Genomic DNA, 17670 nt, shown 5'->3' on the forward strand with positions numbered 1-17670 from the left:
ATAATGTGATTCTGCTAATGTTTATCATGCAGTGCCTTCAGTAATTGAATCTGACTGTGAGCAGCTGTTGAGAAAAAATGGTATCGGCACATGAAGTTCATATACTGTGACGTTTTTCAGGTTTTACAACTTCATTATGAGTCTCCAGAAAAAAAGTTTTTGGTTTTGTTTTCTGTTAGATTATATTGTTGCTTGAACAAGGTATTATTTAAGGTGGCCTGAGAGAGCTAAAAGGTTAGGGAAACACATGCAAATAGACCAAGAGAGGAAGACAAGTTAGATAATAAGTCATATTTGATTTTTAGTTCAGTGTCTTTTGAACCTACCTGTGAGGCACGGCAGTGGCCACGGCATAAACAAATAATAGCTTCTTTCTTTGAGCTGTAATAATGTTCTAAATGTTCGTAAGTGTTTTTATATGAATGTGAGGCAGGCTGGTGGAAAAAGCAGCAAATCCTTCACCGCATGAATAAAACTCTTAAAAAATAGAACAAACTGCCACGGTGGAATACCATTAGTTTGAAATCAGTGCAAGCTGTGTTCCTCAGGGTACTGTATAATATACCGCATGTCAGGTTTTGATAAGCAGGAGGCAATAGGCACACCTATTAAAACTAATTGACAGGTAGGATAACAAGTACTGGGGAGTGTCAGTCTCTGTCTCAGTCACATACGCAGTATATACACAAAGAAAAAAGTATTGTACTCTGCAGTTCTGTCTCTTATGTCCTTATGTATTTTTCTCTTTTTATTTCTAAAAAGAAATTTCCTCCATGTATGTTACTTTCAAACTCCCATTTGAGCAGGACTCTTTAAGTTCTCAAAGTCCAAATACTCCCCTGCTTCCTTTAGCATAACCTTTCTCTAGCTATCATCATTTTTGCTGGGACCCCAAGAGTACTGGACAACAGCACGCTGAAATTCACTTAGAGGATTCAAATTTGGCAAAATGTCAAGCTTGCTTGAGTTTAATTTCCATGGTAATAAGGATAGAAGCAATGTGATGTAAAAGTTATAATTGTCACACAGTGCATTTGTTAAAAACAGACAGAAGAGCTATAAATTACTAAATTCTGCCATGCATTCATTTGTCAGTCTTTTTTATTAGTTATTCCTTGACGGGTCATAGGGAGGCTGGAAACTACCCCAGCATGCACTGAGTGAAAATACTCTGGAGAGGCTGCCTATCTATCAGAGGAATAACACATAAACAGATACTGCACATTCACACTAGCATTCAGAAATGAGGCAATTTAGAGTCTCCAGTTTATGTGAGATGCATAATCTTTGACTCTAGCAGACACAGAGGAACCATTAACATTCGTTTGGAGTTGTGTTTCTGGCCATTTGATTAATGTAAATCATAGCCACAGTTTCCTTGTAGCTCTGTTTTGCTCTCCACCAACTCTTGAGGAAAATACCAGGCTCTTTGACTGTTTAATGCTCCATAGTATTTAATAGCTAATAGCTTATGTTGGCTGTTTGGTGCTGGGTAGGTACTGCACAGGGCTGCAGGCTGTGTCTAGAAACAACACTGATGAAAGAGACTAAACAGTGAAGTTGCAGACTGTAAAACAAAATAATTGAGCTGAGAGTAGCTAAAAAGCTCTGTAGAGCTGAGGTGACTGTAGAATAACCCCCCTTTAGAGAAAGAGCAACAGATTGAAAAATGTTTCTTGGTTATCTTGGTTATCATTTTGTGTCTCCTTTTGGTGGTTTTGTATCTTTGTGGTAGTTTTGTTTTTTTAAAAATGATGTGTTATTGGTTTCCAATATGGCAGCTGAACAGTTTGGATCTACTGTCTGCTCTGTTTGGGAGGGACCAATGATGTGCTTTAAGTTAAAAAAAAAAAAAATGTTCAGGCCTGTGATGGGCCTGAAATTGACTTAGTGTCCTTGGCCACAAGGTGGCATCACTGAGCGCTGATTTTTAGGTTTAGCAGCACCGTGTGTTCTTTAAACCTTTCCACTCCTTGTATCACATGTACAGTGCGACACATAAAGCCTCTATCCCATGGGGTCTGACCCAAAATTAATTGCCACACGTCATGTGTGGACTCTCCTGGAATAAAAAACTAGAACACTACTTCTCACCTATGGCTCCGCTCCTTCTTCTCACCTCCCCTCATTTCCCTCCACTCCTTTCAGTTTTATGCTGGGTTTGTATTTTGCGAGTACAGAGCACAGTGTTTCTGTCACTGGGGAGTGTCAGCATGTCTCTTCACTTGATATGCATTAGATTTTCCACACTTTCTGGCAGTTATCTGATTCCAACTCAATACTCTGCCGAGGGAAATTGAGTCCTAAGGCCAGCAGAGAGAGAAAGTTTTTGGCGGCTTTTTAAATTCATTACAGTATTCTGCTGTGGTCTCGGTGGAGCTCGCCTGGCAGCACGAGGCCACGGAGGTGTGTGTTATAGCAATAAAGAGAGAGGAGGGGAAAGCTTAGCAAACCATGCTGCCACTGCAATACAGGGGCTGTTCTCTTCGCCACACTTTAATACAACCTGCTTACTTATTGAAACTGTGCAAGGGAGCAGAAATACAATGAAAATATTAACGTCCCAGCCTCGTACTGTAGGAGGAATTCACAGTGATGACAGGTGGAAACTCCAGTTTAGATTTTTCTTGTTTTACTTTAAGAACTGACATGAGTCACTACAGTCTGAACTTTACAATTCTATAATGTATAAATCATGTTCATTGGTGGAACTTATGAATGACAGGTGGCTAATCAATCAGTTAGTATTCTGATAGACACATTACAATTAAAATTGCTGAGCACATTCATGCCTCAAAGATCAAAACGCCTTTTGATTTTTAATGACCCACATGGCCGCTGCTCTCACACTACCCTCGGGTATCAGCTCTGCATTAGCCTCACTAGTAGTAAGGCTCTGAAGGAATATTCCAGCCCATTCAACTTTTAGAAAGTTGGGAGACTCTAACGAGTGAAAAGATTAATCAAACTCTGTACAGCAGAGGCGGGGATACTGTGGCTTTGTAGAACCAAGTACAGGTCAAGCTCCATGACACCTAACTGGCATGTTTAGCCCCCCACCCCAAAAAAAAAAAAAAAAATTGTAACACAAGCTTTCTGTTACATTTGCAGCCTCAAAGCCCAAGCTGAAGTAATCTGGTGAGATTATTAGTGTTTGAGCTGTTCTCACAACTGATTCTGATTTTCCCATTAAGAACAGAAAAATACTCACTTGTAGTTTTGCTTTCTACTGGTTTCAAGTTATGGGTCCTATTGAGGTTTTTTTTTAATACTTGGTGATCAACCTCAAAAATAAATGTAGCATAACAAATTAGAGAAACAGTTTGACATTTTGAGGAATATGCTTATTTGCCTGTTTGCAGAGAGTTAGATGAGAAGATCAATACCATGTATGCCAAATCTATTTTTCAGCTGCCAGACTATTCTTTTGCTTAAGTGCAGTTCACTTCTAGTATGTGCTGCACAACAGTTGACTGCTCCCACGTTCATCTCAGTTTAGATTACTAAACTTCACTTTCCCAAAGGACCTCATCTGACACAACTGTTACTACTGTCATTTTATGTCAGTTTGAGTTTGCTTCAATGTACATGTTTAATATGCTTTATGTTAACCTGCCAATATCTGGACAAAAATGCTGCAGCTCTTTTATTACATGTCCAATTCCCAGTCGTGATGAAAAATGGTTTCAATCTGTATTTCTTGGCTGTTGTATATCCCAGGGAGCACAGTGAACGGAGACTAAAGTAATGTGACAGGTGATTAAAGAGAGCTATGCTAATCAACTGCTAGTAGAGGACTGCTTTATACTCACTAGCAGAATAATTTCCCTATGAGCTTTAGTTTTGCACAGTGTCACCAGTGTGCCGTTTTCATTTTTCAATTAATGTGTATACTGCTCAGTAAGACAACTACAATGGTACTGGCATCCATAACGTGAATATCTACAATGAAAACCGAAGGTTCCCAAAACAGTATCACTATCTCTTGTGTACTGAAAGTATGAAGCATTTGTGTCAAGCTGTCTTTCTGCAGATAAGTGTTTTGTTTTGTGTTTTATAAAAACTCATTTCGGTGTCCGGTCGCCAGTCAGAGATGAGAAATGGCTTCAATCTGGGTTTCGCAACTAAAGCAAACCCCGAGCAGCAGGAGCATGAACTTCACAGACTAATGTGACAGGTGATCTAACAGGGCACTGCTTAATCAACACACTGACAAACTACTAGTGGAAGACTACTGGATGCTGCACTTTGAAGGTCTATCACTTTTCCTTGAGCTTTCTGTTATCCAGTGAGCAGTGTGTGTCTCGGTCACTTTGATTGTTCTTCTCTCTAATGGCATCCGTGCTTGTTTTTTTTCTCTTTTTTTTATTAGCTCAGATGTAATTTTCATGTTTAGTATTAAATTGAGTACCATCCACTGTCATCGTTCAACCAGGGCTTCTCCTTCCTGTGTTCTACCGCTTCCATTATCATGTTGTCTTTTCCCTCTCTTCCTTCTCTCTCCTTCTCCTTCATTTTCATACTCTCTTTATCTTTGTCATTTTACCCGTTCTCCCCAGCTCTCCCCCTATCTTTCTCTGTCTCTCTGCCTTTGAAGACCAGTTTGCTGACAGATGTGTGTTGAGAATAGCTTCTGACAACTCGGGCATTCCTCTCATCTGTCATCCTGACCGCCTGAGTATCTGTGCTTGAGAGATGGGGAGGCAGAGAAGTCACCGGAGAACCAAAGTGGGCGTACCAAGGGAAACAATTACTTTGAAGGAAAGGCTTTTGCATGTTGTGGGTAACTGGTTCTTCTGTCATCAGGAATTATCCATTTATTTAGCCATTCTTTGTTTCTTGGCAGGTGGTCAGAAGTGACTGACTCCTGAAGGGACACAAGCTTGTTTCTTCTGTTCCTCCCAGTAACTAAACAAGAGTAATCCCTTTAAATGATTGATTTGTTTTATGTAAAGCTGTTTTACATTAACAATGGATGAAATAACGATGTATAATGTGAGAGGAGTTGCTCGTAGTGACAAGTCCACAGAGAGTTTTCACCCAGCTCTAGAGACCCAGTCAGCTCTACAGAGAAGATTACAAAGAACTGTAAAATATAAGATATGCATTAGCAGTGTATGACAGAGTCAGTTTGAAGGTTTCTCTCCAAAATGCATTGTGGGTGTCCTTAAATTCTAATATACTGAATGCTATTCCTTCCTCATTACAAACATGGAAAACCATTCTTTTCAAATATTTTGAAACCTCAGCTGCTTTCTTCTTGCTTTTTCTTCTTCTTCCTCCCCACTTTTCGCTGGTGCATTGCTGTGTTTCTTGGCATATTACTGCCCCCGGCTGTTGATTATTGGAATTTAACTGCTGGCACGTGTTAGTCACTCAAGATGCTATCAAACATTGCTCAATTACACTAATTCTTGCAGCAGCTTTGTGTTAAACCTTTTACGTAACACACTGCTATATCAATGTGAAATAGCCACTTTCACATGTGCAAAGTATAATGCTGGGTGTGATTTAGGGGATAATTGCAGTGCTGTCTGTTCTGCATGGTGTGACCTATGTCCATAATGATCAGTCTTCTCTCAGTTGTAATGAGCAAAATAATAGTCAAGTGTTAAGTACTCCTCTGCCGGTTGGCAGAATCCTGGAATGACTTACAGGGCCTTTGGGACTTCCAGACCTCATTTTGAAACCTTTGTGCCAGCCATGCTTCATGTTGTGAGAAGTTAACAGTCCAGGGAGTGAAGGTCCACTGGTTCAGTCAGGCTCTCATTATTCTGTAAAGGGCCAGAGGAACTGAGTGGATGAACTGCATCTTCTCTGTGCTGGATAAAAGGGTCAACTATTCTTCTGCAGGCCTGTAATCAAAACCCATTTTGTACTCTACTAAATTACCACTAAATTACACTTCGATGCTCTGCCAACCAGTTTAATGCTATTTTGTATGCAAGGAGAAGAATCTGGCTGTGTGTATGTGTGTTCAAGCATGCACACATTTCTGTAAGAACACGTGACGACTCGTGCTCATTCCTTTAGTAAGCATGTAGATTTGTTTGTTTCCCTGATTTCCAGAATCCAATCTTCAAGACTCGGCTCTCACTCTGCTCTCATCAGCTATGAACCCTGACATGAATATAGATGCAGCTTTGCTTCACCTCAGCCATGTTCACATTACAGAGAATGTCAACCACCATCTCCCCCATCTGAAATTAAAATATTTCCAATTGTTTCCAAATTTGCTCTCTTGCTAGTTTAATCACAGGTTACAAAGACAAAACTTAAATGGATTCAGGTCTACACAGATTCTTCCGGCTGACATACAATGGGTGGCATAGAATTCATGATAAAGACTTTGCCTCTGCATGGCAAAGAACTGTTTTGCTAAAACCTTCAGCAGCACGTTTCTACCATTTCAAGATAAACCAACCCTAACACTGATATTTGTTATACCATTTTAAGAATTAAAGTGATTAAAGTTGCCAATATATCAGCGTCACATCTAAGCAAATGTTGATTATGCAATGCTTTAGATAAGAAGCAACTTTTAATTAAAAACAGGTCAAATGACCAAGTAAAGATTAGGTCCTTTTAGGAGTGTGTTTACACTGATTGCTCAGGGTTTTCCCCAAGGAAACTGGCTGATTACCAAACTGACTTCAGCCTGGCATTTGAATTCTTCTGCCTGTGCAGCGACTTTTCTCACTAGCAGAGATTTGTCAATACTTTTTTCTAGGCATTGTGATATGTGATATATGCTTTGAATAATCACCAAAGCAATTGTATGATGTGAAAAATTAAGCACTGTCAACTGTGGAGTTGACTTAAACCAATCCTGACACATCTCTCTTATGAACAAATTAGCGATTAAAGGTGCAGTCCGTTCATTTGGCATCGCACATTAACGATGCCAAATGAAACATGAAATTAGGGGACGCACAAGAGACAAATTAAAAAACAGTGGTCAAAATCAAAGCAGAAGAGGCTGATATAACCAGACTTTTAGTCCCAAGGATAGTTAACAGTAGGTCCCTCATTTCCAACCATGCCATCCTGCCTTTTAAATCCCCATTTATTTCAAATTTGCAGATTTTTAATGCATTTTTAAAACTTTCTTTTAAAAAGTCAAAGTTTCAAGCCTGAGCAGAGATAGCAATGATGACTTCATCAGTAGTTATTTTGTCAGACTTCACAAATCCCACTCCACAGCCACAGAAGACTCTGTGCATCTGTTTTCTCAGGTTGAATAGTGCACCTCGTCATATATAAAGTGAATTTCATGTGTAAAATTGGTGGTCTGTCCCTTCTAAATGACAGAAGCTTTGCTCATCAAATGTGTGGTCTTTCCTGTGTGATATAGCACCTCTGCTCTTTCTCTCTGAAGGTTCATACTTTACTTCGTAGTAGTCTAATAATTTATACTCATGTTACAGCAGGGTGGTCTTTATTCCACTCCTTTACTAGAATATGCTGCAGGGATGCTGCAACTGGTTATCATGTGAGAAAATACAAACTGGTCAGATTTTAAGTTCGATTAAAGTTTTAAGGGACATAAACTTTAGCACTTTGAATGAAAATTGAAAATATTTTGCCACCATTAAAATTTTTAAGAGTCTGATTCTATATTTGCTCTCTCTCTTTTCAGACTGTTCCTCTTTCATAGCAGGCTTTAAATGTTATTCAGTCACTTATATAATATGAAGGTTATTTCTCCTTAATAACAGTATTGTGTTGTTATTTTTAATTAAAGTGCAAAATGCACAGTCCCTCACAGGGAGAGACTGAAGCCTGATTACTTTATTTAGTTTGTTTATTCATTAATAGGCAATATTGAATTTATGTTCATTAGCACCAGCTAATGAGAACACCCCGCTGTGTGTGTGCTGGTGCCTCTTTGCTTGTGTGTGAATGTGTGCAAGCAGGTGTTTGTGCCCTATATACACACTATATGTGTAACAGTTGCCTAAATCTACAATGTGTGTTTGTTCATAATGCACAGGTGTTTGGATGAGTGTTTTTTTTGTTTGTGTGTGTTGTCAAACACATATATACTCATGGGTTTGGATACACATATTTAAGCTTATTCTTTCATGCGCATATGTACAGAACAAAGTAAACTTTACCTGCGTGCGGTTCTCTCCCATCCTGTAATCCGCAGTAAACAGTGTCCTTGGAGATGCTGAGCAAATCTTGAATACGTTAATTATTCCAATCATCATTAAAGTCTCGCTGATGGTGAACAATGGAAATTCACACAGGAGTGTAAAGCATGTGATGGAGCTCTCAGGTCCTGGAAATGTAAATGAATTAAAACGTACTGAACTCGATGTGCTCAGCAATTTTCATGCAAAAACAGTTACATCAAGCTGTAATTAGTCCAAACTGCTGTGAGCACATCGACAAGCTTAAATTGAATCCTCACCACACACAAGTCATTACTTATTGATAGTGGGATTTTTAACATGTGAAGGAGATAAATAAAGCTGGCCTGTGTGATTGTGGGGTGAATGGTTAACTTCTTCATCACTGTTGTCATCTTTGAACTAGTTCAAAACAGTTAAGTAGTGAAAAACTCACTGTTGTGTTCAAAGTTGTGAACTTCCACTACTTTACAGCACATTTAAATGGACAGGTCCTTGCGAGCATGAATGACATTGGCTCTGACAGGAGAGTGTACTGCAGCTTTGAAATATGAGTCAGTTATGTAACTTATGAGAGATGCAAAGCATTGCTGTAAATTCACCTTGTCTTATCTTACCTTACTTTAAATTACTTTGTGAGAAATGGTCAACAAAGTAAACTTTATCTACGTGCCTGCTGTGGAAGATCAGTATTTTGTTTTGTTTTTTTTCCTCTTTGAAATCTTGCTTTTTACTCCTGCACCAACTTTTTGTCACCTGAACAGCTGTGTTACAAAAAGGAAAACATCCACCCACCTCTTTTACAAACTTTCTTTTTTACCGCCTGTTTTTGCTGCTTCCTCTCTCACCCTTTTCTTCCTGACTCAGGAGTTTCAGCATTGAGCCCATATGGAGTTACTAATAGCAACAGACTATATTTTTTTAGAATGGGCTACAGTCAGCCACTTTGTAGAGCTGAATGGTCCAGGAGGTATACCTCATACATTAGCCCACTGTCCCCCTGCCGTTTGTTACCACTGACAGGAGCCTATGCCAGTGTATTACAGCTAATACACCTGAGCTGTGCTCTCATTTAAATAGCAGCTGCTAAAGAGATTTTCAGTCTGTTAAGCTCATCGAGGATTAAAGTGTCTCTGCTTAAATGGTGTTGAACACCTGTGGCTGCAGTTTGTGTACCCAGCATTCACTTCAGTTATAAAACAAATGTAGAATTTTGTTAAAAAGCTTAAGGAGCAACAACAACAACAAAAAAAATGTCTTGGAATTTAAGGTCGATTTCTATATGTAGCTTTTATCTACATGATCCATTGTTGCCTTTTAGTTTCCAGTCTTTATGCTAAGACAGTGAACATGGTGAACATTATACCTGTTAAACATGCTGATGATTAACCTTTAGCTCAAAGCACCTCTGTGCCTGTACTGTCTCACAGACTCTTAGTTTTGTTTTCTGGTTAATGGTAAAGAGCTGTACAGAAAATACATACACAGAATTATGAAGTAAATGGGAATATACCACTATGAGGGGGAAACACTGATTACATAAGTGAATACAGCACAGCATGAATTACTCTAGCAGAGCTGGTAATTCTATTGTAAAATCTACAGTGAACATGATGTGTGACGGGTCAGTTTGTTTGTGTCCCTGAAGGGAGGTGAATTGCTAGTGTGTTTATCCCCAAGGGAGGCTGTGATATGATTCCCAAGGGAAAGAAAGGGAAAGAGAAGCAGACAGTGAAAGTCTGCCAGGAGGTAGTGTCAAACAGATAATGAAAGTCAATGCAGAGAAAGAGAACAAGGGAATAAGAAAAAGAGACCATTACCGTGAAGGGAAATAAAGAGGAATAGAATCTAAAAGAGAAAAAAAAGAGATAAAAATAATAACCAAAAACACATTCACATTGAATAAATCCTCCAGTGATCTGCCTGTACATCTTTTCCTTTGTAACTGGTACAGATTAAATACATCAATATGGGATAATGGCTTTTACCTGCATTCACCATCATCACATTCATCAGTGCTGAATGTCCCTAATCTTCATTGTGTGTACTGTAAAGCCTCCAGAGAAAATGAAATGCAGACAATCTGACAGAGAAAAAGAGAATCCCTGAGTGAAGTGGAACACAAGAGGGTATGTAGACAGGTAGAGTTACGCGATGATACAAGAGTTATTCCCCAAGGAAATTCCTAGCTTTATTTCACTGCTGATGCCTTGTCACTCCAAAACCACCATCTGCTTCCTACTAACCACTGAACTCTCAAATACTACGAGAGGGAACTAGGATGATTATGTAGCATTTGAAAATGACGCCATTATAGCAAGTGTTTACCTACACTTTAACTGCATATTTCTACCAATGTAGTGCCCCTTTCTAACAAATACTGGTACATATGTTGTAGTTTTTTAAATATAAGGCTAAATTGCCTCTGTCCCCCTAAAAAAAAAGCCAGAAAGCGAGAGAAAGTGCTCTTCGACTGAGATGTAATATGTGCTTCGTTTCAGCTGCTCGATAAAGAGCTTAGACTTTTGCTGTGGCCTCCAAAATCTGCTGTCAGTAAACACTCTGCCATCAGCGGTACCATCGTGATGTAGAGACAGCAGATAAGACCAGTCAGATGGGCATGTGAGCCAGTAAACTCACTTTAAGGTGGTTTTCATTGACAAGGTCCTCTATATTCAGGGATGAATTGGATGGTAAACCCATCTGAACTCAATTTACTCATCTTTTGAAGCTATCACATAAATGCTTGTGACATATATTGGTGTATATTGGTGAGGTGTAGTATGGTTATGGGGTTTTGAAGGCTGATTTTATTCATAGCTGAACCACATTTTAGACCCGAAACAAAGGAATTTAGTTTTTCCACACAAGTCCACAGTTTTATTTGTGAGATGGTGAAAGATATAAAATCTGTACTGTCACCTGTTGTATATGAATGAGCATTTATGAGAGATACAGAATTCAAGTGAACAAATCACATGAAAATCTATTTATTACACATAGTTTTTTGGAAAGGAATCTCTATTAAATTACAGATTGAGTGTTGAAATGTTAACAATGAAAATATTATTCAGAAATCTAGGCCTTTGTCAAATCCTGTCGTGTACAAAAAGCTTTGTAGAGATGTGTACCTTTTAGTCTGGTTGAAAGTGATTCTTTTGTGCCTGAAAATTATCAGCTAATATAAAGCATTCATAAGCTCACTAGTTGGTCATTTACCTACGGAGGCCAGAGAGAACCCTTTCTCATAAAAGCTGCAATTGAATGGTGTACAGGCTGCTGATGTGGAGTACTCACACCTTTATTCCAATTCGAGCACTGGTTATCGCAAATGGAGCAGTGGTATTACAGTGCAGGGTGCAAGTGAGAGAATGAGATTAATCTAACAAGTCAATTGTCAAATGAAATTCTATCACTTGGTCCCAGTCAGCACCCATGGCCTCCAGTAAATCCTTTTCTTTCTTTCTTTCTCTATCTCTATCTCTTTCCCAGTCTCTAACGGTTGCACAGCATGGCTGGAAGAATGAACAGCTAAAACCCCCCAAGGACCCAAGATGTCAACCTGATGGAACCAAGATGGAGTTGGATGGAGCCTTTGTTCTTCCCAGCAGGCTCCACTTCATCAAGTACCGAAGCTCTCATTGCCCCCTTGACCATTAGGAGGTGGAAAACAATGCAGGTAGGACAAAGAGGAAACCCTCATCTTGAATGAATCACCCTACATGTTGAGTTAGCAAAGATTTGATTCAGCTTGGTGTCTTTACATCTGATAAACATAGCCCTACCAGGTTAGTCCATAGTAGATAAGCAGCTTGACCGACCTTTTACTTACAACTAGATGCTTGCTAAAGAAATTGTGTGCAGGCATATATAACTTATTTAGATTCAGTAATTTGAAAAGAGGCTCAATAGAAAAAAAAGCTATAATATATTAATGGCTACCATTGCTACCAAAAGCTGTATAAAGCAATTACTAAATGGCATTGCCATCACTTTACTAGAATAGTGACAATCATCATGGTAACGAAAGCCGTTGTGGGTGTAGCACAGTTTATCTGAGGCAGTTGTCGGAGTAAACATGTCCTCAATCCAAGAAGTGTTATACTACGTGATCAAAAAAATATGAGCGAAGTACTGCAGTACTAATCATCACTATGTTTGATATTGTCTTGATGTGATACCTTGATGTGTTTTCACATGAAATTCACTGTATTCCTGCACTGCATGTTGTTCAGAAGAAAGAAAAGCAATTACAGAGAAGCATAAATTCCATATCAACTTATTCCTCTCTGGCAACCAACCTGATTTTATCTAAGTTGTCCTTAAATTATCTGTTACAAGTTGAAACAAATGCTAAGAGGATAAGATGAGAGAAAGATGAGAGAAAGAGGGTGAGAAAAAGAATGGAGCTGTTCCCATTGGAGGGTCCTTTGCACGTGTTGGCAGTGACCTTCTCAAATCATCTCATGTCAAAATAAATCCACAGGAAGAAACATACATGAAACAATGTTGCCTCAAGGAACATTTCACGGTTTTGATGTAGGAAAAAAAAACTGAGATGCAACTGATTGATGTTTGCCGTGCAGTTACAAACTGAGAAAGACATGGATTAAAGTCTTTCATTGAATCATTTTGTTGTTGACATTCAGAATATTTAATCCATGTTACAGATTAGAGTTCTTCTTTTGAAGTGATAAAAAAAAGATATTTCATGATCAGAGGAATATTAAATGGCTGCCATCTGAAGAAATCCTTGTTAAAGGGAGCCTCTGCGATATTAATTGGTGCGGTAATGGTCCGTTAAATTTTTAGTTTTATGCTGTCAGTCATTGTGTAAACTGTTTTGCCCACATTCCTGGGAATAATACTCCATCAACAGCATTTTCTGATATCACCTTAGTTGTGTAGTATGCAAAGCTATTGTTTGCGGGATGAAAGCTCGATTGCTCAATAAATTTGTAGACCTATTGAACTCTGTCAGACAACTTGACTAATGTGATTAAGAAGGCTTTTGTTTACTCTGATAAACGACTCACTGACAAAACTTGTAACTGTAATTAATTGAATGTGGGGAATGCAGGTGGCTTTGGATAAATGAATGGATAATTCTTGGCTTTAACACCACGGTCATGGTGGATGGTAATAGTAAACTTGCTGTCAAAATGTTTTAAAATGGCTGTAAAAAGCCTGCACGGATTGATATCAAAAGCAAAAACAAATAGGTTTTAGACAGGCTTATACCAATTGTGAAACCCTTTACAAAGCAGCCTGCATTACATTATCATCTGCAAAATCATGTGTTTGGTTGTGGTCACCTCTTTTAAATAAATATTTCAGAGTACTCATTTGGCCAAACCAGCACCAGGCCAAGAAACATAAAACTTCCTGTAAATCTGCAACTTACCATTTTTGTATTCGTGTTTTGTGTATAGATCAAACCAAATCTATATATGTTAATTAGCTTAAGCTAATAGTGGTTTCTTTTGTGCCATTGTTATTGCTGTTTTCTAGCTTTTGCCCCTTTTCTTTCATATTCTTGGTGGAGAGTACACACTAAATTCAGTAGTGTTGAAATTAACACTATAAGAGTCAATTCCAACATAGAGTACATATGGCCCTTGTAAAAACACTCTAGAGTTAGATTTTTAGAATCAAATTAACTCTGCTTATAGTTAAAATTTTACACTGTACTACACTGGTCAGTGTTATTCAAATTTTACACTATCAAGGAAATAACTAATAGTGTTATTTACATTTGAAACTGAGACTTTCAAGTATCAAATGTGAGTGTTAATCAGAAGTATCTCTTCAGGAGTATTGAACCTACTTGACACAAATAAATTACTCCAAACCCAGCATTCAATTTTAACTTACTCCTCAGTGTTAAATGCAATTTACTTATAAGTACTCCTGTTATTTTTGCAGACCATATTTTAATAATATGCACTTTTCGGTGGAATAATTTTTCAGCAAACTGCAAATTTCTACTTCTATTAAAAATTAAACCATTGACTCTCAGGGTTTTGTTTGAAAAAGTTTGAAAAAGGTAACAACCCTATTATCACAATCTACAATTCAGTTTCTCTGAAAAGATGTTAAAAAACCAGCAACTCATGGACAACAAATCTAAAAAAAATTTACATTTTTAGCTTCTCTTTACACTAAAAATGTTATTAAGTGCATATATCAGAAAAAAGTTATTGCCACTTAAACCAAGAAAAATATTTGGATTGTAAAGAAATAAAGAGACATTCCTGGTGACTCACCTTCAGAGATCTTTACAGGAAACTATTACTGGTACCAGATAATGAAAAGTTGTCTTTAGGTTGAGTAACAATAACTACTCCTTTTAACAATCCATATGCAATACACAGTAAATTTCAGTTCTCCAGTGTAAAATATAGAGTGAAAAAAAAGCTGGAACTCTTTCAAAGTTTCTGCAACAACAGCAGGTGCAAGGTGCCCTCCGGTGTTGGTGAAAATATTCAATATTATATATATATTATATTATTCCTATATATTCAATATAGGAAAACTCTCGTAGAGTTACAACTACATGGATAAGATACTCTTTTGTATTACTGAAAATGTTCACTGAAAAAGTACTCTGTTCTCTGTTCTCAGATTGGCCACGCCCCCTCCCCTCCTCGTCTCAAACGGATCTGAACGTTCAGGATGTCATTTTCCATCTGTCGACTAATCATGGTATGTTCCTACTAATTACTAATTAAACACCTAGAATTCACATATCAGAGTAAGCTGCATTTTATGTTAGCAATATAATGTTCACTGAAAAGAAGTGCTTGTTCAGACATTAGTATGGCCTCAAAATGTGCGAAAAAACTTCATAGGTTAGTAATGCCTCAAAATCGGCCAAACTCATACTTTAGTATGACCTCAAAATGTCATAAAAAACATCATAGTATAGTAAGGCATCAAAATCGGGCAAAAAAAGTCAAAAAAAATTTTGACCTCAAAATGTCATAAAAAACGTCATAGTATAGTAAGGCGTTTTTTTCGGCCAAAAAAAAGTCAAAAATTTTTTCGACCTCAAAATGTCATAAAAAACGTCATATTATAGTATGCCGTTTTTTTCGGCCAAAAAAAGTAAAAAATTTTTTCGACCTCAAAATGTCATAAAAAACGTCATAGTATAGTATGCTGTTTTTTTCGGGCAAAAAAAGTCAAAAAATGTTTTGACCTCAAAATGTCATAAAAAACGTCATAGTATAGTATGGCGTTTTTTTCGGCCAAAAAAAGTCAAAAAAAATTTCGACCTCAAAATGTCATAAAAAACGTCATAGTATAGTATGGCGTTTTTTTCGGCCAAAAAAAGTCACATTTTTTTTCAACCTCAAAAAGTCATAAAAAACGTCATAGTATAGTATGCCGTTTTTTTTCGGCCAAAAGAAGTCAAAAAATTTTTCGACCTCAAAAAGTCATAAAAAACGTCATAGTATAGTATGGCGTTTTTTTCGGCCAAAAACAGTCAAAAATTTTTTCGACCTCAAAAAGTCATAAAAAACGTCATAGTATAGTATGCCGTTTTTTTCGGCCAAAAAAAGTCACATTTTTTTTCGACCTCAAAAAGTCATAAAAAACGTCATAGTATAGTATGCCGTTTTTTTCGGCCAAAAAAAGTCACATTTTTTTTCGACCTCAAAAAGTCATAAAAAACGTCATAGTATAGTATGCCGTTTTTTTCGGCCAAAAAGAGTCACATTTTTTTTCGACCTCAAAAAGTCATAAAAAACGTCATAGTATAGTATGCCGTTTTTTTCAGCCAAAAAAAGTCAAAAAATTTTTCGACCTCAAAAAGTCATAAAAAACGTCATAGTATAGTATGGCGTTTTTTTTTGGCCAAAAAAAGTCAAAAATTTTTTCGACCTCAAAAAGTCATAAAAAACGTCATAGTATAGTATGGCGTTTTTTTCGGCCAAGAAAAGTCACATTTTTTTTCGACCTCAAAAAGTCATAAAAAACGTCATAGTATAGCATGCCGTTTTTTTCGGCCAAAAAAAGTCACATTTTTTTTCGACCTCAAAAAGTCATAAAAAACGTCATAGTATAGTATGGCGTTTTTTTCGGCCAAAAAAAGTCAAAAAATTTTTCGACCTCAAAAAGTCATAAAAAACGTCATAATATAGTATGCCGTTTTTTTCAGCCAAAAAAAGTCAAAAAAATTTTTCGACCTCAAAAAGTCATAAAAAACGTCATAGTATAGTATGGCGTTTTTTTCGGCTAAAAAAAGTCAAAAATTTTTTCGACCTCAAAAAGTCATAAAAAACGTCATAGTATAGTATGGCGTTTTTTTCAGCCAAAAAAAGTCACATTTTTTTTCGACCTCAAAAAGTCATAAAAAACGTCATAGTATAGCATGGCATTTTTTTCGGCCAAAAAAAGTCAAAAAATTTTTCGACCTCAAAAAGTCATAAAAAACGTCATAGTATAGTATGCCGTTTTTTTCGGCCAAAAAAAGTCACATTTTTTTTCGACCTCAAAAAGTCATAAAAAACGTCATAGTATAGTATGGCGTTTTTTTCAGCCAAAAAAAGTCACATTTTTTTTCGACCTCAAAAAGTCATAAAAAACGTCATAGTATAGCATGCCGTTTTTTTCGGCCAAAAAAAGTCAAAAAATTTTTCGACCTCAAAAAGTCATAAAAAACGTCATAGTATAGTATGCCGTTTTTTTCGGCCAAAAAAAGTCACATTTTTTTTCGACCTCAAAAAGTCATAAAAAACGTCATAGTATAGTATGCCGTTTTTTTTTTCGGCCAAAAGAAGTCAAAAAATTTTTCGACCTCAAAAAGTCATAAAAAACGTCATAGTATAGTATGCCGTTTTTTTCGGCCAAAAAAAGTCACATTTTTTTTCGACCTCAAAAAGTCATAAAAAAACGTCATAGTATAGTATGCCGTTTTTTTCGGCCAAAAAAAGTCAAAAAATTTTTCGACCTCAAAAAGTCATAAAAAACGTCATAGTATAGCATGCCGTTTTTTTCGGCCAAAAAAAGTCAAAAAGTTTTTCGACCTCAAAAAGTCATAAAAAACGTCATAGTATAGTATGCCGTTTTTTTCGGCCAAAAAAAGTCACATTTTTTTTCGACCTCAAAAAGTCATAAAAAACGTCATAGTATAGTATGCCGTTTTTTTCGGCCAAAAAAAGTCACATTTTTTTTCGACCTCAAAAAGTCATAAAAAACGTCATAGTATAGTATGCCGTTTTTTTCGGCCAAAAAAAGTCAAAAAAATTTTCGACCTCAAAAAGTCATAAAAAACATCATAGTATAGTATGCCGTTTTTTTCGGCCAAAAAAAGTCACTTTTTTTTCGACCTCAAAAAGTCATAAAAAACGTCATAGTATAGTATGCCGTTTTTTTCGGCCAAAAAAAGTCAAAAAAAATTTCGACCTCAAAAAGTCATAAAAAACGTCATAGTATAGTATGCCGTTTTTTTCGGCCAAAAAAAGTCAAAAAATTTTTCGACCTCAAAAAGTCATAAAAAACGTCATAGTATAGTATGCCGTTTTTTTCG

General features: G+C 37.0%; 1 long non-coding RNA gene across 1 annotated transcript in view; it reads left to right on the plus strand.

The window, feature by feature from the left end:
* LOC121176212 overlaps window positions 1-17670 on the plus strand; it is a 111590-nt gene that overhangs the window by 60244 nt on the left and 33676 nt on the right. The window contains exons 3-4 of the long non-coding RNA XR_005892922.1: window positions 11628-11814; window positions 14760-14840. This is a non-coding gene — a long non-coding RNA (uncharacterized LOC121176212). The remainder of the gene's footprint in view (window positions 1-11627; window positions 11815-14759; window positions 14841-17670) is intronic.

This window comes from Toxotes jaculatrix, chromosome 22 (assembly GCF_017976425.1).
Source record: "Toxotes jaculatrix isolate fToxJac2 chromosome 22, fToxJac2.pri, whole genome shotgun sequence".
In the NCBI taxonomy this organism is placed as follows: Eukaryota; Metazoa; Chordata; class Actinopteri; family Toxotidae; genus Toxotes; species Toxotes jaculatrix.